The following is an 18,142-nucleotide window of genomic DNA, read 5'->3' on the forward strand; positions in this document are numbered from 1 at the left end:
CCCTTCCCTTCTCACCAAGGCTGTTGTTGAGTCCGGCTGCCTGATTAATTAATCAGTCATTAATTAATGAATACTGTCATCAACAATGAAAACAGCATCTCCCAATTTAGTATCATCTGCAGATTGCATTAATGTGCTGTTTGTATTTTTGTCCAGATACTTCCAAAGGATGTCCAATAATGTGGATAATCCTCCTACAATGATAGTAAGGGAAAGGTTAACTTTTGGGTTTTTTTGAGGATAAAAAGGACATGCTTTCTGTTGTTGTTTTCAATAGCTTGTGTGCTTTGAAAACAGATAAGAAAAAAAGCAGGAATAGATTCTTTTTTTTTTTTTTTTTTTTTTTTATGAGGATGCCAATCCATTTGTGGACTGGGGAGAATTGGCCGGAAGCTCAAGGAGGGTGTTCCTCATCCATATTATGCCGCATGTATTTTCAAAACAAATATGAGCAAGAAATGCAGATTTCATAACCTAAAATCTCTTTCGCTTCATCAGATGCCAATAAGTGAATGCGATGGCAGAATAAAATACACTCTTGTGTTTTGACACAATGATCATGTCTGTTTCTCCTTAATGAGCCAAACTGGGGGTTTCCAGCCATACAGAGCCAGGGCGATGCTGTCCAACGGCCAGATGTGCCCCATTCTTGTAAGGAGCATTTACTTAATGGACCATCTGAATACTTGTCTACGTGTCAACGTCAACAATGATGCAAACATAACATCTCTCGGCTTGAGAGTTGCTCTAGCTCTTGTGTGCAGACCGATTTACAAAGTCATAGGATAGGGCTTGGAAAGGAATTTTTAACTGGGAATACATTTCATGGCTCAGCTGCCGGCTGAAAACTGCAGGAAGGAATTCACTTTCGGCAGCTATGTGAATCCATGGAGTACGTCCATTCTATTTCCGTCCTGCACAGCTGGCTGACCGAAGCTTTCTCTTTCTCTTCTCAGAGCCGAGAGACATGTCTTTAATGAGTCTGGAATGACAATTGCCAGCTCTCTTGATGATTTTGTCTTGTTTCTCTCAATTTGGATATTTCTTCTTATGTAGGTAATTCCTCACCTTAAGATTCTTTTTTTTTTTTTTTTTTGGCTAATGTATGAGTTCTTTTTTTTTTTTTTTTTTTTCTTTTTCTTTCCATGGTTGCTGGGAACATGCATTCAGTTGGGTAAACTTCATCAAAAAATGAGGATTTAGTATAAGGATGCAGAGGTGTTGCAATGGAATGGTGAGCAGGAATATAGTGAGGGCTCAGAAAAGTCTAGAATAGTGAACTGGAAGGATGGCGGGAACCAGGGAGTACACACTCTCTTCCATCTCTGCTGTATCTGCACAACTGCTTCCTTTTTATTATTATTATTTTTTTGTCCCAGGAGATGCATCTTCTCTGCTCCTCATTCCATGTGGTGGGGGAAAGATGCCCACCCACAGCTCCCAAGGCCACATGTTATAGTTCCAGACACATTAAATGACCAAATAAATTCCATTCTCTATCTCTTGGCTCTAATTCCAGGTTCCTGAGGAAAACTGACCCATCTCACTTCAGGCTTCCACCCCTGGTCCAGTTTGCTGAGGCTTCTGTCAGTCCGTTGCTTTGGGTTGGCTAAAAACTAACGGAATGATTGTGAGAAGTTCAGAAACTCTAAAAAGTGTCTACTACTATTGCAGGAAAATGCCCAGAGACAGATGGATTTGGATAAAGAAAAGTAACAGGATGATAGAAAGGTAAATCCTAACCTTATTTTTCCTACAGAGTAGGAAACAATATTCCAAACATCTCAGTCCCCAGAAACTGCCCAATGAACCTCAGGAGCAGCTAAGCACATGGGCTGAAAAACGATCGGGCTCGTCCTGAGTTTTCAACACCTTGAAAACATCAGGCATGGCCTTTGCTACCTAATTTCAACCACAATGCATCTTCCCTCTGATTATGTCAGATGCTAGAGAAGAATGTAAAGTCTTTAGCAAACACATTTCAAATACTTGTTAAGTCTTAAAACCAAAGAGAAGAGTGTGAAACCTGATGGTCCTTTTGGTTTAGGACTTTGACACATGGACAAATATCAGTTTGCAAGGATTCCACTTAATTCATTCAATGAATATTTTCTGAGCAATTTTTCCTGCATGCCAGATATGCTGTTAGGTAGTTATAGTTAGGACTTTTTGGTTGAAACTATCTGAAAGCTTAAGCATATCAGATCACATACTTGAAAAACTTAGAGTAGTAATGGCTAAACCAAACAGGTGAAGCAAATGTCATTAGGATTTGTCCCCTTTGAATATTTTTACTCCAATTTCTTCTGTGTCTACTTCACTATTACACAGGCTCTCTCCACATGATGACTCCAGATTTTATACTGTCTGATTCAAATTTAAAAGAAAAGAAAAGAAAAGAAAAAGACTCCCTATTTCTCCATCTCTCCTCTGTCTCTAGCTCCTTTCTCTTGGTCATTCCAGCAAAAGTCCAAGGATTAGCCTCAGTTGGCTGTGATTGGTCATGGACCTGTTCCCAAGCCAACCACTGAGTCCAGAGGAGATGCTACTTTGATTGGCCAAGCCGGGTCACAAGGATAATGCTGGAGTTGGAACAGAGAGGGCTCCAACCTAAATACAAGGGATTGAGAGTGGGCGAGGGGTTGTTCTCTAAAGGAAACTCAGGACACTGACACCCAAAGGAGGAGTAGATGCTGTGACAGCAAACCCCATAATGTCTCCTACGTAGGCTAAGGAAGACGGAGAAACACACACAGGTTATTATCACAGACACCTAATGGTAGTAAGTGTTCGAGATGACATAGTTGGAAAACAAAGGGGAGAAACCATTAATTATGAGAAATTCAGGAATGGAGTTTTTCAGAAAAGATAGTATCTGTGGTAGGCCTGGAACAACATGAGGATTTTGACTGGTAAAAATGGTAGGTGACAGGGAGTGTGGGAAAGGACATTCTAGGCAGAGAGAGCAATGTGCAAAGACACTGTGAGATGTCTAAAGGGAAGTGCATTTTGTAAGATATTACTAGCATGTCCTGAGAGTATGTAGATTAATATAAATATAACATTTCTGACCCTTGAGGATTAGTATCAATGTATATGTATATTTATTGAAGAGTCACATACATAAGGCTTTAGGTCTCAAATTATAGACAAGCATGGACACATTACATGCAAGGGTGAGATCAGCAAAGACTTAGAATTTAGACTTGGTCTGAATCTTGCCATAGCTACCTACTAGCTATATGATTCTGAAGAAGTCACAGAAGTTGTTTAGCCCTTGCATTTTTATATGTAGGATGGTGATGTGTCTATGGTGTATTGTGCTTCTGAAAAAAAAAATGAGATGGCATATACAAATCACCCAAAATGTCATCTGGGATGTAATAGACACTCAATAAGTACTAGTTACTCCCTCTTCCCATTCTCCTTGTAGACACTCACACTTTTTCTCATAAGGACATGACATTGATTTCCTTCCATGCACATGTCACACCCACTTCCTTGTTTATCCACAGTTTTCAAAAGCAATGATGTAACTGGGCTGTGCATAAATACTGGGAGCTGAAAAATCACTTTTGCCCCCACAGACCCACATTCTACCTTTCTCTAGTCTGACTGGTGTCTTAGGAGGCTGGCCCTCAAGGACTGTATTCACAAATTCTCATGTCCTCTGGCCAATGGTGGGCTCAGCAAAATAGATCACAGGAGATGGAGGTAAGAAAGAATACATTGGAACTTTTATTCTCCACATTCCCTTCCTATAGAGTGGTCATGGTTCTTTTCAGACAGGCTTCTCCACCCACCTACCTCCCCCCCCCCCCCCCCGCCTTTACTTCAGGCCTAGAAGTATACACAGTGGATCAACCTTTACTAGCTGTTTTTTGTGCATTAGGGCTGGTATAACTAAATACTATAGACCAGGTGGCTTGTAAACAACAGAAATTTATTTCTCACAATTCTGCACACTAAGAAGTCTGTGATCAAGGTGCCATCAGATCTGGTGTTTGGTGAGTGAGGGCTTCCTGGTTCATAGATGGTCATCTTTTTCCTGGGGTCTTACATGGTGGAAGGGACAAGGAATCATTATCAAGTGTCATACAAAAAGGGCACTAATCCCATGCATGAAGGCTTCCCTCTCATGACTTAGTCACTTCCCAAAAGCCCCACCACAAAGTGTGGTCACACTGGGCATTAGGTTTTCAACATATGAACTTGGGAGATAACACAAACATTCAATTTATAGCACAAGCCCCAAGGTATGGCATGATCCCGTGTAGTGTCTTTATACCCTGCCCATGCCTTTGTTAATTACTCTTTTATTAATACCTCTTCAAGTTACCCAATGTGACTCTGTTATCATTTTCCTATAGGGACCCCGATTTGTCCTTATATCAAGGAAAAACTTGATGCCATCATTGCTCTAATTTGATAAGAACCCTTCTAAACACTGAGATAAATTCTGATCTGTGTAGGTAGGGGAAAAACTCTCCACTCCAGGCTGAATGGAGGCATTTTGGTTAAATGTAGCTAATGTGTAAAATAATTACCCTTCTTAGGAAGCCTTGCACTCCTGTATGAAGCATGGTGGTGCCTCCTGCATTTGGATTTCAGAGATTATACAAGTTTTGGTAATGAACTTGATATAAGAAACAGCACAAAATTCATTACCCCCTGGGTTGAATGGGAGGATGGGACATGAGTCCCATTCATCTCCTGTTCTAATGACTTTTGGATCATTTTTGGGTCTCAAGTTGCTCCATGTAGAATATCAACCATTTTGGAGGCTGAAAAACTCCCCTCTTTTTAGATATTGACACCAAATCCTATAAGAACAACTCTGTTAGACCCCTGAAAGGCAAATTGTGTCAAAGGGACAAAGTAGGGAAGTAGATCATAAGGAGTCAAGTGTTCATGGCATACCTTTGAATCAGACCACTTTGAGACCATCCAAGGCCAATCAGTTCTAAGCAAACTACTAAGTTGAATCATAAGGATTGCTATCATCCTACTATATTCTGACCTACAAAATGGAAATTTCCTTTGGCTTAACTAACAGACGATTCTTGCTGCTCTTTAAAAGAACATGACCATGGGGCGCCTGGGTGGTTCAGTCGGTTAAGCAGCCAACTTGGGCTCAGGTCATGATCTCGCGGTCCGTGAGTTCGAGCCCCGCGTTGGGCTCTGTGCTGACAGCTCAGAGCCTGGAGCCTGTTTCAGATTCTGTGTCTCCCTCTCTCTGACCCTCCCCCGTTCATGCTCTGTCTCTCTCTGTCTCAAAAATAAATAAACGTTAAAAAAAAATTTAAAAAGAACATGACCTTCATTTACTTCCTTTTTTCTTGAGAGAATTTTCTTCTCACTTTGGTGGTGAATTCCAGATTTTTCTCCACTGATTCTTTTGATAAAATATCTGAGAGATAGCATACAGACATTGCTATAATATTTAATTTTTTATTAGTGAATTGATTATATAAATTGCAGTGACTTTGTTCACCATGTTTACTATAGGAGGACTTCTGATAAATGCCTTCACACAAATCAACACAATTCCAGAAAGTAAAAAACCCAATTGTCACTAGAAACTAATGCCTGGAAATAATATAACTTATTAATGGTCACAGAAGCCTTTGGGCCAATACCTGTTGGCTATTAAAAATTCTATGCTCAGTTAAAATTTATTTACCAAAACATCTAGTCTTACCAATTAACACCCTTCTATTCTGCCATCTGCTTTAAATAACTCTACTTTTTCATTGAACTAGGGGGTAGCTTACTAATCTCCAACCAATACTAATGCATCCTTTCCAGGGCTGGCTTGTATACTCTCAAGACTTAAGCTTCAAAAGAGGTGTTTTAGTTAAGGTCAAAAAGGACCAGCCAATTACACACACGCCAAGATTATGAAATGACTAAATCCACTCCTGGGAAGAGTGATGAGCCTTTATGGTTATGGGGTTTGCAATTCCTGCAAATGGAGTGTGTCTAGCTTTTGGAGAAAGTTAACAATAAAGTCATCCTCTGAAACTAAAGCTAACAAAGTTAACAAAATATTATGAAATTAATTCTTTGAAAAAGTAACATGCCAAAGGATAATTTATGTATGTATTATTTATAAGATAAGTCATCATGGCTTTAAAGGCATCTACAGAAAAAAAACTAAGCAAAAATCTCTGTTAAATATATGTAAAATATAACTATAGTCCTGTCATGTTATAAAGGGTGATTTTGGACCAAGAGCTGTGTGTAATTTCCACCACAGTCTGTGTATAAAATATTTTGCCCCATTGTCATATCATATGGCTACAAGATTTTTAAATAGGAAAATAGGACTTCTAGTTTCATAGGTGTATGAGTTTCCTGTGGCTGCTGTAACAAATTACTTCGAACCTGTTAGCTTACACAGCAGAAATTTATTCTCTTACAGTTCCACAGGCTACAGGTCTGAAATCAAAATCACCGGGCTGAAATCAAGGTGTCAGTAGGTCCATGCTCCCTCCAGAGCATCTAGGGGAAAACCTATTCCCTGCCTTTTCTAGAACCTGGTGGCTTCCAGAGTTCTCTGGTTTATGGTGGCATCACTCCAAGATCCAAGGCCAGCATCTTCAAATCTCTCTCTGCTGCATTTTCATATCACCTGTTCCCCTGTGTATTACGGATTCCCCTTTGCCTAGTTCTTAAAAGGATAGTGTGATTGCATTAAGAATTCACCCAGATAATCCAGAATAATCCCCCTATCTGAAGACCCTGACCTTAATCAAACACCTGAAAAGACATTTTTTTTCTCCATACAAGGTAACATGTATGGACACCAGGGATTAGGACATGAATAACATTTGGGGGCCATTTTTCAGACTACCATAATAGGGATTGTAGAGAAAGCTTACAAATGAACAGGAAATATCAGAAGTTAGAAAACTGGGGTCAGGCCCATGGTTTGTCACAGTCAATGAATGTTTCTTTTGGCAAGCCTCTTCTTTTAGAATCATTTGTCATCCATGATATTGGTAACAGTTCAGGGAAAGAGATGTTCTCTAAGGTTCCTTTCAGCTTCAGAATTATATTAGGCATAGACAGGACGCATCTGTCTGCATGGATCATTCTCTGAGGGTAGGTAGAGAGGCAGAGACAGAAAAACAGAGAGGGAAAGGAAGAGAGAAAAAGAGGGAGAGAGAGAGAGAGAAAGACTGACCTTATATTTGGGGTATTTGCAGGATACAAACTTTCAACCACCAGAAAAGTACCAGAATAGTGGAACCAGGGTCGGTCTCTGGTTGGTATCACAGATCCCACACGACCATAGAGACAATACCTTGTGTTCAGATTCAGAATGCATAAGCACCTTTCTGACTATCAGTTCTATGTTCTGACTGCCTTGATTTCAGGAAGTCCTGACCCCTAGAAAAAAATATATCTTCCATTGTAAATTGATGAATTGCCATTCCGGCTAAGAAGCCAAACTTCAGTGATTTCCTTAAGCCTGACCACTACAAATTGAACTAATAAAATGTAGTTCCCTAGTGGCCTCCAATTTGAGTTATCCAAGTGAGCTTTATCTTGAAAGAGCCTGGCATTTATTATTTTATTTAACATTCACCAATCGGGTGCAGATAATAATAACAATGAAAATGGTATCTCACATGCATTGAGACTCTATGCAGGCATAGGGTTAAACATACAACATGAATTGCATCATTTTCTCTGCATAATTTTTCAGTGTACTAAGATCTTACTCAACAAATCATCATTGGATACCTGCTATGGGCCAGTCACATGATTGATGCTGGGGATACAACGATGAGCAGGACCTGGATTTAAAGTAACTTAATGTCGACAAATCCCTGGAAGGGAATTCAGTGTAATACAAAATACCTGTTTACTTCAGGTGTTGAAGTTGTGATTCACAGAACAGTTTTCTTTTAATATTGCTATTATGTGATAATTAAAGAAGATAATTTAAAAAAGAGAATACAGTGAATAAATTATAGTCTTTTCATACAATGAAAAACAAATAAAGTAACTTAATGTCTGGGGGGTCTGGGTGGCTCAGTTGGTTAAGCATCCAGTTTCGGCTCAGGTCATGATCTCGTGGCCTGTGAGTTCGAAACCCCATGTCAGGCTTTGTGCTGACAGATCAGAGTCTGGAGCCTGATTCATATTCTGTGTCTCCCTCTCTCTCTGCACCACCCCGCCCCTCAAAAAATAAATAAACACGAAAAAAAGAGTTTTAAAGTTACTTAATGTCTAAAAAGAGGAGACAAATATTAAGCAAAGAAGTACAGAATATGTATAACATTTACAGCTGCGTTAAATGCTACCAGTGGGGGTACATGGTTGCTATCAATACTCACTGCAGAAATAAATCACTTTGAAAGAAAATTGCATGATTTGCTCCAGGTCACAACCTCAGTCAGAAAAAGAGCCTGACTTGGAATCCTCATTGGTAACCATTCTGCTATGCCTTGCCCCATGCCTGATTTCTCGATCACTATTTGACGTAACATGCTCGCCTTTTTTGTTGGCATTCTGTGCGTAGTCATTTTCCCACCGTGACTGCTTGGCTCCAGAGTTTAGTTTTATTGACTTGACTGAACATTCCTAGTATGTGGAAACTCTGAAAAGCACCCTCAAGCCATTCCTGAAATCTATGACACAGACTTGCTATCACGTTCTATTAAGAGTTTGATTCCAGGCCCACTTCTGAAAAGTGAAATTGTGTACTTGGTAAATTCCTGAAACTGACAAGAACCCTTTGGCTATTATTCAAAAATGTCTAATACCATGAACTAAAGTGGTGAGTTATTTCCGTACTCCACACACAACCCCCCTACCCTTCAAAGTAGAGTGCTAAACTATGTTTACCACTGGGGACAAAACCATTTCCCCTTGAAGATAATGTGAAATAATTTGATAATGATGGTGGATTAGAAATCTATGTTGATACAAATCTATGTAAATCGGCTATGCTTTAAGAAACTTGTTCTAACTAACTGCATTTGTATCCTATAAACTATTTGTATAGGATTTTTAAATTGAACTTCACACACCGTTAACTGGATACGGCATTAGTAAACACAACCATTTCCTTTATATTAACATAGCTACACTAAGCGTGAATTCACTAAGTTTATTTGTTTTCCTAAAGTATAGTCACCTTTTCACATATAACCAATACATTTTTATGTGGGCAAAGCCAGAAAAAGCCAATATTCACCATGGATTTTATATTTCCTGTAAGTAAGTACAAGCAGAAAAGCTGGCTTTACATCCACTTTAATTAAAAAGAAAACAAACCTGGTTTTAAGTCTTTCTTTTCCATTATAAGCAGGATCATAATATAAAACAAATTAGTCATTTAAAAAACTTGCCATTTGATTTTTTTTTTTTTGCCATTTGATTTTTTATGTTTTGATATTTGAAAAAATTGCAAATATGACTTAAAGAGGTATATATATATATTTATATATATATATATATATATATATTCCCCCCCCCCCCTTTGGAATAAGCAATCCCTTTTGAAGAGCTTTCCTCTGAGCTGCTCACTGGCAGATTAGTTAGCAAATCAAGGAGTGACTCCATGGACTTATATACCATTACGCACTCAATAGCAAAGGAGCTGATGGAGTAAATAACAGAATTCGAAATGAAACACCAACTACGCAATTCCCCAGTCACTTTTATATTGGTGACATATGCCCTTTAATTCCGAGGGATTTGCTCTTCTACTTATCATTTCTTACCATATATCTCTATAATCTGGTTTTGCAGAAGATTCCTGAGAAATCATTTTCATTCTGCATAGAACTGGTCAGGCCTATTTTAGAAATCCTAAAGTAAATACTTCTAATCCCTGTCCTCTTTAAGTGATCAGTCAAAGGGGACATGACATGTTCTTTTAAGTGCCAAACAGCTGTTTCGTTTCCCAATTAAGGGAGAGCACTGTAAATGATAGTTCTAAATAAATATATAATGTAATCTACTGATAAGCACAATGTAAATATTTATGGTGATTAGGGAAACAAATGTACACATATTTGAATATTCCCCAGGGGCTGACATCCATCCATTGTAAACCTTTGCCAGAAAAAGTCTCTTTGGTGGATTCTGCTGAGGAAGCAGGGTGTTTCGCTTTAATCTGGCTCAGCCTCTAGAAGATGTGTACAGGAGGGAGAGCCCAAGGAAAGGAAAGCTTTCAGCAAATTGCCTTCCAATAGAAACTGGGTTCCCTGTCCTCTTGGTTTCATATCCTGGGTAGGGTGAGACTACATGTCTCCTCGGCGCTAAGGGACAGAAGACAGAGTTTGCAGGGGCCTGGGCAATCTGTCTTTCTAATGAGAGCCCTAATTTGGTTTTCATGTAAACATGGCAACAACAGAGATTCAAAACATTGCTTCAGGGTGACATTTTTTCCAGATAAGGTTGTACTACAAGAAGCACGTAAAAAGGAAAAATAAAAGACTATCATAAGGAAAAAAAAAAAAAAGACTATGCTATGCAACAGTGCCACTAATTTTATGTAAACTTTTGTTTGGATTTAGGTCACAATTGTCTGGGCCTTAGTTCTTCCATCATTAAAAAGGGATTGTCCCTTCTGGCTCCCTCATTCTGAGCTTTAGAAGACAGTTTGGACATCCAAGTACTATACGTACTTTGACTTTAAAAATGATTCACCATTTTTGATTATAAAAATAATCAGTAATCATTATAGGTCAAAGGTGAATGATTAAAAAGACAAAAATCACCTCTTTTTCCATCATCCATGGAATATACTGTATAATGTATATTCAAATACATCCATACTGTATTCATTATACAGTATACATATATACTGTGTGTATATATGTGTATAGATACACAGATATTTACATCTATAGAGACTATATAGAATATGTACATTTAGTTTTTTTTAAATGTTCATTGTTTTATTGAGAGAGAGAGAGAGAGAGAGAGAGAGAGTGTCTGTGAGCAAGTGCAGGGGAGGGGCAGACAGAGAGAGAGAGAGAGAAAGAGAGAATCCCAAGCAAGCTCCACACTTAGCACAGAGCCCGACGTGGGGCTCAGTCTCACGACTGACATCATGACCTGACCTCAAAACAAGAGTCAGATGCTTAACTGACTGAGCCACCCAGGTGCCCCCAGAATATATACATTTAAATTCTGCTTCTGTGGTCTTGCTGTTGTGAACATTTCCTCATGCCATTAAGTACTTCAGGAAAGTATGATTTTTAATGCTGCACAATATTCCATTGTATGAATGAATCATAGTATCTTTAAGGGTAACTATTTGAGACATTTAGGTAGCTTCTAGTATAAATGGTCTCTTATCAAAATGCCTGTCCCTGTTGTGTTTTAGTCTCTCACACTCTATTTTATCTCTTGGGGTTGACTCAAATGTTAAGCCTGGGAAGACAGGAAGACGCAATTTTGAAACCCTCCCTGGTATTTGCTAAGAGTGTGGTCTCTGGAGAAGTTTAACTTCTTGGGGATCTTAGTTTCCCAATTTGCCAAATGGGAACCCCAAGCCCTGTCTTTCAAGGCCATTGTAAAGGTGGGTTGAGAAGTCCATCAAGTGTCAGCCACCCCAAAGGCTCCTAGTAAGAATTAGGCTCTTTTTTTTTTCTTTCTTCTTTTTCTTTTTAAGTTGATTTTATTGTTTTAAATTTATTTACTTAAATTCAAGTTAGTTAACATACAGTGGAGTATTGGTTTCAGGAGTAAAACCGGGTGATTCATCACTTACATACAACGGCCAGTGATCATCCCAACAAGTACCCTCCTCAATGCCCATCACCCATTTAGCCCATCCTCCCCCCAACCACCTCCCCTCTGACAACCCTCCATTTGTTCTCTGCATTTAAGAATCTCTTACGGGTTGCCTCCCTCTCTGTTTTGATCTTATTTTTCCTTCCCTTCCCTTACTTTCATCTGTTGTGTTTCTTAAATTCCACATGAGTGAAATCTGATGATACTTGTCTTTTTCTGCCTGACTTATTTCACTTAGCATAATACATTCCAGTTCCATCCTATTTATTTGTTTTGAGAGAGAGAGAGAGAGACAGAGCTAGCATGCATGTGCAAGCAAGCAGGGAGGGACAAGAGAGGGAGAGAGAATCCCAAGCAGGTTCCACACTGTCAGCGCAGAGCCTAACTTGGCCCAAACCCACAAACTGTGAAATCATGACCCTAGCAGAAACCAAGAGTTGGGCGCTTAACCGACTGAGAGAGCTGCCCCTCTCTCTATTTCTTAATACAGGAGTCCAAGGTCCCCATTATTAGGTATCAGGGTCTCTGTGAAAACCCCTGAAATTGTGTGCAAAATTCTGTATGTCCAGATATTTTTTTCAAGGGAAAAACCTCCATAAGTATAAGCGGGGTTGCAAATCTCCTTCCTGCTCTATGACTTTCCATTTTGCCATGAAATGATAGGACTGGTATTTCCCTGGTCCCTTAGGACTACCATATTGGGTCTGATTTCTCTTGAATATCTCTCTCATCTGTGGGTGAACTGACTGTTCAACATAAACCCAGACTGACACACAGTCTCTATGCTGACACTCCAAAGCATTCAGCCTATTGCCTGACACAAGAAACAATATTGCTGCTGATATTATTACATTCATGAGAAAATTTTTAGGAGACGTGCATTCATTTTAAATGACTAACTTAATCATGGAAGGTCCATTGTATATGAATGGATAGCTATCTCCCTCTCTTGCTTTAGCTCTCTTGCTTTCTCTCAAAACTGAGACCTGTATGGATTTGGTCAAATCCTGAAACATTTCCAGGTCCCATTTATCTTACGTAGGTTTATAAAAGGATTAAGCGAGCCAGAGATTACAATTTCTTTTCTATAATAATAATAAAAAAAGGGATGTGTGCAGGAAAGAGGAATTTGGCATTAGGCAAACATCAGTATAAAACAGGATGACGGTCCATCTGTCTTAAATAATATAGACCACAAGTTGACTAGCAAAGGGGAAACTGTTGAGATTCTTTCCAACTTTGTGATTCTCTGATCTTACAGATGGTCCATTTGACAGATCTCTCAAAAGCAAGTAAGTACCTTTCTGAGTGTCCATTATAAAGCAGGGCTGTTCGGGCTAGTGGGTATGACAAGGTAAAAAAAGTTCCAGGAGGAGGTCACTGATGCTACTGTATGATTTTCAAATCATTGGCTCCTATAACATTTGATTTATGTCTTTCTGTTTACGGTAAGAGCCCTCCATGACTTCATTCAAGTTTATCTGTGTGTGTGTTACTGGTACTTCTAGAAATATGTGGTAGTGAATTCAGATAATCAGAAAGGAATAATCAAGGAAAATAGAACCTGGACTCACTTTGTTCTTAGATTGGCTTAGGGAAGTGAATGCTTTTAAAAGGTCCAATTTGAGGGGCGCCTGGGTGGCTTAGTTGGTTAAGCGTCCAACTTCGGCTCAGGTCATGATCTTACAGTCCATGAGCTCAAGCCCCGTGTTGGGTTCTGTGCTGACAGCTCAGAGCCTGGAGCCTGCTTCGGATTCTGTGTTTCCCCTTCTCTCTGCCCCTCCCCTGCTCATGCTCTGTCTCTGTCTCAAAAATAAATAAAAACATTTAAAAATAAATAAATAAAAGGTCCAATTTGCGATTTTTATGTTCTGTTTGTTTGGTTTTTGGTTTTTACCTTTATTTATTTATTTTGAGGGAGACGGAGAGAGCATGAGCAGGGGAGGGGCAGAGAGAGAGGGAGAGAGAGAACTCCAAGCAGGTTCTGCACTGTCAGCATGTAGCCCAACACGGGGCTCAAACTCACAAGCTGCACGATCATGACCTGGGCCAAAATCAAGAGAGGGATGCTCAAGTGACTGAGCCACCCAGACACCCCAGGACCCAATTTGTTTTAAGCAAGCCAGTTTTCAGCAGCAGGGCTAAGGAACTTACTGCGTGTGGAAAAATCATCTGCATCATTCTGCCTTGTATTTTCTGAATCCAAAGCAGAGGTGGTATCCCAAGTCTTAGAGCCTGTTTCTTTTGTTTCTTTACTCATGCTACCTAAGTCAGCTAAAACAAGCCTTCCCCCCTTTCCCTTTTTTTTCTGTCACTTATCCTTATCTACTGGAGTAAGTTATTACAGTATGGCCTCCAGTAAGTCATGCCTTTCTATCCCCATGCTCTTGTGCAGTCACCTCCATTACTGATGGGGCTTGGCTATTTGACCAACTTTGGCCAAAGGGACATCAGAAGATGCAATGCAAGCATAGGTTTGTGTCACTGGGGCTTGGCTCTCAGCATGCTAACACCACAAGAAGAAGCTCAGGCTGTCTTTCTGGAGACATAGGAGCTATGAGCTACAGCCAGCACTAAGTGCCACAAATGACAGTGAAGCCATCCAACCCCAGATGGGCCACTAGATCACTGCAGTTTCACATGTGATGCCAGCTGGGACCTGCAGAGAAACTACCCAGCTAACCACAGCCCAGAGTGCTGACCCCAGAGCACAGTGTTGACCCCAAATCATGAGCAAACTGAATAATTGTTTTAAGCTTTGGATGCAGCAATAGGCAACTGAGACATCTATTTTTGACTGGGTAGAGACTGGCTGGTCCAGCGACTGCTAGCTGTTTACTTAATATTCATGCAGTTGACTTCTCTGTAGAGTTCACAAGGGGCTGCGCGATGAGGCAGTGGGGCAAACAGAGGAAGGCAGAAAGAAATGGGATAGCATGAAAAAAAAGAGAGGGCTTTTCCTTTCTCAGGTCTTTCTCTTCCCCATTTAGCTCTTCTTTGGATGGTTATGCTAGATTCCATTTGGCTGGGTTGCTGAGCAGAACGCTAATAGTAGGTAAATAAAACCTGCTTCCCCACCTCAGGCACTATTTCTCTGGAAGGTTGCTTGAAGGAGCCAAACCTTATGTTTGATTCACACATTGGAACACCAAGGGGTTGTCTTTTAATGGGACGCCACTGGGTTCTGCGGTATGAAATTAAGCATTTCGACATAGCCCAGCCTCTACTTATGTTTGATGTTCTGAAACATGAACCACTATCCATCCCTGGCACAAATCAAAGTGTGGCTTTACCAGAGTAAATTTGGGGTTTTTGTCTCTCTCTTCAACTAGAATATAAGTAGTTACCCACTAAGTGATGCAAATTCCTTCCTTTAGCTACCAAATTTAATAGTAAGCTTAGAATGTTTGAAAGCCTTAATTCTTATGTTTAAGTTAACATAAGGAATTACTGTGTAAGTTCAAATATAAATGTGAAGTAAAATAAAATAAAATGAAATGAAATAAAATGAAATAAAATAAAATAAAATAAAATAAGATAATGTCCCCTGGGTCTTTAATTTTTAATGTGTTTCCCAACACACTAAATTTAAGCTTAACTGATGTATAATATTTAGGTTATTCATCTGAAGACTGAATGAATAAATCTTCCTGCTTTCCTAGGTCAAATGTCCCTGTTTTTCCTCAAAACTATAGTCTGGAAAGGATGAAAAAATATGGCTAGAAGTGCCCCACTATCCTCTACCTTAACTATTTATGTGATGAGGGATAGTCTGGAATTAAAAAGCTATTGTTTTGTTAGTATTAACAGCTGTTGGACTCAAAAGAAGACTCCTAAAATTACATGGATGGACAAACAACCCAAATAAAGAAATGAGCAAACTTTCCCAAGAGCTTCCTTGGCCTGTGGTGTTACTGAATGGCAGCTGACAAGGTTTTCAATAATGTCAACCCAGCTGGTTCTAAAATGCTGGGGTCCCCAAACTTAATTAAAAGTGTTAACAATTTAGTAGTCGATATTAGAACATATTCTCCCTACATACCTTCAGTAACCTGGTCACAACTGTTAGAGACCAGTAACCCTCTTGCCTTGTTTTATGTCCCGAAGTCATTGTACCCTAGGCCACTTCCTTGACCGTATCACCTCACAGACTCCAAAACCCACCCAGATGGATTGCATGGAGTTCTTCCAGCAGCATCCTTTTCCTTTCTTGGGATGACAACACACAATCAAGCTTTTTGAATGTTTACGGAGGAGGAAAATGCATGCGGTTTGGCGATTTTCTGTCAAGTTACTTTTGTTAAGTCCCTCCACACATGAGTGAAGCGAGCTAGGCTTCCTGGTGGAATGGGAAAAGCTGGAAGGGACTTGGTAAATCATCAAGTTGACCCAGCATTTTACGTTTTGGAAGCCGAAGGCTGTAAATGTGGAATGCGTTACGAGCGTCTGCACCCTCTAACTGCTAGGGCACTCTTCCTCTATCACCATATAGAAATGTAAGAATTTGTACCTTTGCATCTAGAGCTGGGGTAACCGTGCCAACCTCGTAAGTCAAATCCCAGTTCTAAACATAGTCATTAGTGATCAAGATGAAACAATGCCAAGTATTCTTAAAAGATAAGGGTAAATGTATATTAGGCACCCACCTAACGTCTGATGTGTATTCCTTACAGATCCAATTTTGGTGATTATTTTTCTCTGTTCTGTGTGACATTATAGATGATTGGGTAAGAGACAAGAGTATTATCTCCCTTGTTAGGCTGCTGGTCAGGAAGGAGACTCTGCTGCCCTTCTGCACCGTGGCGGAATAGATGCCGTGACTCGATCAGAGCCTACCTTCCTGCTGATTCTCATTGGAGCCTTGGAATTCTTCTGAAGGCATCACTTCCAACATCATATCCACTTCTGCCACTATCAAGGACACTCCAGATGATACTTAGTTGTTATGCTTGAAGATCAGGATCTGTGTCCTGTTCACCTCTGTACCCCCCCGACCAAGACTCTAATAGTGCTTTGTGCATCAGAGGTACTCAGTAAATATACTAAAAACATACAATCAACTTAACACCGATGGGATAATCACAAGAGTACAACAAGGGGAAAATTAGAGCTTGGGGATTGGTATCTGTTCTGAAAATCCCCAGGCTCTCTGAAACCTCTTGCAGGGTTGCTGAAAGAAACGACTCAAAGGTTCATACTAGGTCAGAGAGACAACTTGGCTCATCAGAGCCCCCTTTGTAGTTAACACAAGAGGACTAAGTAGTAGAGGTCAAGGGGCACCTGGACCTGAGCTGAAGTCATGCGGTTCTACTTGGAGATTCCAAGTCAGTGGCGCCAGTGGTGGTTTCCTCAGTTACTCCAGACCAGCATCCCTCCTTGGCCTTGGTTCTGGATCTTTGTGGCTGGACACTCACCCACCCGGCTCCACATGAATAATTCAGGGAGGTGATCCAAAGCCAAAAGTTGCCCCAGGGCCCCTGATTCCATTCTCAGCTCTGAGATGGGCTTTACGTAGTGGCACCAAGAGTCAGGAAGAACAAGGATGATCACTCACTATCACATCCCTCAAGGGGAGGAAAAAAGCCTAAGAGGAAGAGATGAGCTCTCTCCTCTGAAGTTAAGATATAAAATAATCATCAAAATATGCTCATTGGTAATAAAATTAGAGATGAGTCAAATCTAATTGGACCTATTAAGGCAAGTGAAATGTTTAATTACTCTTAATTGGCAACCTCTTAATGTAGCTTTGCATCCATTTCCCCCCCAAAATAGAAACGGCATAGCTCAAGTCGTAGGCCGTATGATGGGTGTTGGCCTGTGCTGATGAGTAAATGCTAATACAACAGAGATCGTGTCACATGCATTTAAGATAGGGGTTTCAAATGTGAGTGCCTTCGGGGAGGAGACTGGGTTTTCAAATGTGTAACTGAGCGGTAGGACATGATAAAGGAGGGAGGGTAGCTATAATGAATTTTTTTTTTTTTTTGGCTTCACTTTTGAATTCAGTATTTTTATATGTTCCTGGCCATTCAGAAAATCCACGTACAAGCCAAATTTGGCCAGTCCACAGAAGTTTGCCATCCTTGATTTGGATACTTTCTATAAGTGAATTTAAACTTTAAAAAAAAAACAAACCAGAAGACCATGGGGGAGGGGAAGGAAAAAAAAAAAAAGGTTAGAGAGGGAGAGAGCCAAAACTTATATAAGAGACTCTTAAAAACTGAGAACAAACTGAGGGTTGATGGGGGGTGGGAGGGAGGGGAGGGTGGGCGATGAGTATTGAGGAGGGCACCTGTTGGGATGAGCACTGGGTGTTGTATGGAAACCAATTTGACAACAAATTTCATATTAAAAAAAAATCCTGTACTAGGGCGCTTGG

At 40.1% G+C, this 18,142-nt stretch overlaps 1 protein-coding gene across 17 annotated transcripts in view; it reads left to right on the plus strand.

The window, feature by feature from the left end:
• Window positions 1-18,142, plus strand: part of LOC132678728 (uncharacterized) — a 308,777-nt gene that overhangs the window by 127,729 nt on the left and 162,906 nt on the right. The window contains exon 4 of one of the 17 annotated variants that reach the window (XR_013554167.1): window positions 13,025-13,055. The exons of the other annotated variants lie outside the window; for them this stretch is intronic. The gene's annotated coding sequence lies outside the window, so the exon portion shown is untranslated. Of the gene's footprint in view, window positions 1-13,024; window positions 13,056-18,142 lie in introns of those variants that run through there. 17 annotated transcript variants of the gene reach the window in all.

The sequence above is a fragment of the Panthera onca genome, chromosome A2, assembly GCF_046562875.1.
Source record: "Panthera onca isolate mPanOnc1 chromosome A2, mPanOnc1 haplotype 2, whole genome shotgun sequence".
Classification (NCBI taxonomy): Eukaryota; Metazoa; Chordata; class Mammalia; order Carnivora; family Felidae; genus Panthera; species Panthera onca.